We start from the raw sequence: 5000 nt of genomic DNA on the forward strand, positions 1-5000 counted from the left end.
ATTTCTATTGTTAATATCATTGTCATTATCAGTGTTATCATGGTCATTATTATCATTACTATCATGGTCATTATTGTTTTTGTTGTTGTTATTGTTATCATGATAATTATTATCATTGTTTTCATTGTCATTATCATTGTTGTTTGTATCCTTATCATGAGTCATAATTATTATCACTATTACAATCATTATCATTATCATCATTGTTATCATCATTCATTACTATTATTATCATCACCGTTATCATTATCATCATTATTATTGTTATTATTATTATTATTATTATTGTTATTATTATTATTATTATCATTATTATTATTATTATCATTATTACCATTTTTATTATTATTATCACTATTATTATCATTATTATTAATATTATTAGTATAATTATCAATATCATCATCATTATTATTATTATCGTTATTATCATTATAATCATTATTATTGTTGTTATTATTATTTTCATTATCATAATTATTATCATTATCATCATTCATTACTACTATCATCACCATTTTTATTATCATTATTATTATTATAGATCATCATCATTATCATTATCATTATTATTGTTATTATTATTATTATTATTATCATTATTATTATTATTATTATTATCATTTTTATCATTATTATCATTATTATTATCATTATTATTATCATTATTATAATGATCAATATCATCATTATTGTCATTATTATCGTTATTATCATTATCATTATCATTATTATCATCGTTATTATTGTTATTATAATTATCATTATTATAATCATTATCATTATTATCATCATTAATGTCATTATCATAATCACCATTATCATTATCATCATAAATATGACTATAATGTTTACTTTTCATTATTATCATTGTTACCATCATTATTACTACATTATTATCATCATTATCAGCTTTATCATTATCATTTTTATTGTTATTATTATTATCATTATTATCATTATCATTATTATTATTATTATTATTATTATTGTTATTATTATTATTATTATTATTATTATCATTATTATTATTATTATCATTATCATTATTATCATCATCATCATCATTATCATTATTATCATCGTCATTCTTATTAATATCATGATTATCATAATTACTTTTATTAACACGATTATGATCATGATTATCATTATTATTATAATTGTTATCATTATCATCAATGTTATTATTAGCAATGTTATTATTAGCACTGATATTATCATTATTTTATCATTATCATTATAATTATCATTATCATCATCATCATCAGTGTTATCATAAGCACTATTATTATCATTATCATTACTTTTGTTATTATCACCATTATCCTTGTCATTATTATCATCATTATGTTATTATTACTATCATCATTATCATCATTATTGTAATTATCATTGTTGTCCTTGTCATTATTACTATCACTTTATCATTATCATCATTATTATTATCATCATCAATCATATTATCATCATTATCATTACTACCATCTTAAGTGTTATTGATATAATTGTCATTATTGCGATAATTATTATTATCATTATTTTTTTCATCATTATCATCACTATCATTATCATCATTATTATTCTTAATAGTATTGTCCTTTTTTGTCATTATCTTTATAATCATTGTCATTATCATCATCAGTGACACTACTATTATTATTATCGTCATCACTATTATCATCTTCATAATCATTATGATAAGAATGATATTGATTTCTTATCATTACCATTATAAATATCATTATCATCAACATTATTATCATCCTTCTTAATGTCAAAATTAATCATCATTATCATCATCATTATTGTTATCACAACCATTGCCAATTTTACTATCATTGTTGTTATCAACTTTTACTATCATAATTATCCCGATCATTAACAACGATTATCATTATCATTATGATAATCATCATCAACATCATCATTATCATTATGATTTACATAATTATCATTATTATCACTATGATTGTTATTATTAGTATCACTGTCATTGTCATTATCGTTATTATTATTATTATAATCATTTTCATCATCTCTATAAACATTGTTATTGCTACTATTATCATTGCCATTTTTATTAACATCATGGTTATGCTTATTATCATTATAATTTTTATCATTGCTATCATTGTTATAATCATCATTATCATCGTCATCATTATTGCCTTTACTGTTATTATTATCATCTTTATTATTATCATTAACACTATTTATATCATCATTATTATCATATTATTGTCATTATAACTATTATCACTATTATTATCATTATCATTATTATCAATGTCTCCATTAGCATAACTATCACTATCATCATCGTTATTATTGTTCTCCTATTATTATTATTATCATTATCATAATCATAATCATTATCGTCATCATCGTCGTCATTTCTGCTATTGTCATTATTACTATTATCATTATTATCATCATTGTCATTAACATTACTATTATCATTATTGTTAGTATTATTATCATTATTACTACTATCATTATTATTTCATAATCATCATTATTATCATTATCATCGCTAGCATTGTCACTTTAACTATTATCTTTTTATTGGTATTATCATTATCATTTTCGTTATTATTCATATCATTGTCACCATGATCCGATTGTCCTTCCTTTTATCGTTATTTTTATTAATGATATCATCATTATCATTTTCATCACTATCATTACTAACACCATAATTGTAATTATAATGATGGTGATGGTAATGATTATAACTAGTATTACTAATCCTATCATAATTATTATCATTATTGTAATGTTCACCATTATCATTATCATTACCATCAACATTATCACCACTACTATTATCATCATCATTATCATTATTATCATTATAATAATCTTTATAGTTATTATCATCATTATCATTATTGTTATCATAGTTATGATATTAATTGTGATCACCATGATAGTATCAACAATTATGATGATCATGATGATAACAATGATATCAAAATGATAAAACTACCACTACTTCTACTACCAGTGATGACAATGATAATAATAATTATGATAATTGTTATGATAATGATACTGTTGATGACAATGATGATAGTATTACCATTATCATAATTATCATGAATGCTATTATCATGATTACCATTGTAATTATGAATATAACTATTGTTGTTATCAATGATATTTTCATTATTGATATCTTAATCATAAACCATCATATTTTTTTAAATTATATGAATTGATATTTCTTTTATTACGATTGTTATCAATTCGCATTATTGTTATCATCATTATAGTCACAATTATTATTGTTTATTATCTTAATCATGCTTATTATTGCTATTGTCATCATAATTTTCATCATCAACATTATCATTATATATCACTATCACTGTCATCATTACCTCTACTCTTGTGTTTCATTTTGCCATCATTAATATTAATAAGCACATCATTTTGATATCTATGATACCAGCTTATTGTCACTGTAATATGAAGTATAACTTTATGTAATGCTTAATCAGCTTCTCATGTACTTTGGTAATCAATTCATCTAAAGTCAAACAGTCATCAACATGTTCTTGAATAATTAATTAAAACCTACGTCCTCTGAAGACAATAGGTCATCAGAACCCTTTATCATTAGCCTAATCATCTGCCTAATTAAGCTATTATCGAACTTGGGTGGGTGTCCTTTGTGCCGAAAGTTTTTTTTTCTTTTTTTTTCTTTAGAGTGTGTAAGACAATTTTATTAATTATCTGAGAAAAATGTCGAAGATGGTAATTAATTCGAGAATAATATTGTGATGGTTCGTTTGAAGTCTCGAAGCGTCGACTTTCTGTCAGGAAAAGTTTATAAATATTTTCAAACTTTGTATCTGTCACGCACGGATAGGCAAAAACGCACATATACAGACACGCGAACAGATACACACATAAACACACATCAACACAAGCAAATGAAATACAACCTCAATCATAAATGGAAGCAATAAGCCATAAATGCTATGGTTTTGCTTCATTCCACACATATACAGTACCCCCCCCCCCCCCGTCCACACACACGTATACCCCCCCCCCTCACACAAACATACAAACCCTTCTGTCCCAACACGCACACACACACATACAACCCCCCCCACCCTCAAACAAACATACAACCCCTTCTATCCCAACACGCACACACATAACCCCCCCCCTCCCCGTCACACAAACATACAACCCCTTCTATCCCAACACGCACACACACACACATACAACCCCCCTCCCCCCCGCCCTCCTCCCCCTCCCCAGTCCCCACACATACCCCCCTCCCCCGTAAATAAAAAAAATAAAAAATAAAAAATACAACCTATGACAGACGAGTCTCACACCGAAGGCGCCACGAGAGAAAGTTACACCAGACAGTCTTCGAGCGATTTACATAATAATCCTATTACATACGACGGGAAAGTTGGCATCCTCTGGCATCTCTTAGAGAATAGGCCTACAGACCAACTTCCTTTGTAGGCCTAAGCGTGTCCCAGCGCGGAATTTTTTTTAGTGTTTAGACTGATTTAGTCTCATTTTGGATGCTGGATTGCAGAAAGATCTGAAGACCACTGTCTCTTGATACTAAAGACCATCTTATTACTAAGGTCACTGTAACCTAATATCCTCATTATTTTCATTGTATCATTACTTAATCACTTTTATTGTTACTCTATCATCACTTTAAATTTATATCATCATCATTTTTATCACTCTCCTTATTTTCACTCTTATGATTATCATATTAAAGAGGGGGACTATATCTTCGTTCGCGTTTGCAGCTGATTAATTAATTGGTTGATTCATTAGGTTGCTGATGACTTCGTTGTTTACGTGAAAATTAACAGACGGATTGTGGCGAAATTTTATGGGTTGTTTGCCCATGGCCGCGGGATTAGTTAATCAGATGCTTCTTTTGTGCCAGACTCACGTACGGATCTGCAGTAAGATTAGGTGATTCGTGGTCAGTGTAATCCATGATAGAAAAT

The sequence above is a fragment of the Penaeus japonicus genome, unplaced genomic scaffold, assembly GCF_977035675.1.
Source record: "Penaeus japonicus unplaced genomic scaffold, GWHDUDI00000001_assembly GWHDUDI00000010, whole genome shotgun sequence".
Classification (NCBI taxonomy): domain Eukaryota; kingdom Metazoa; phylum Arthropoda; class Malacostraca; order Decapoda; family Penaeidae; genus Penaeus; species Penaeus japonicus.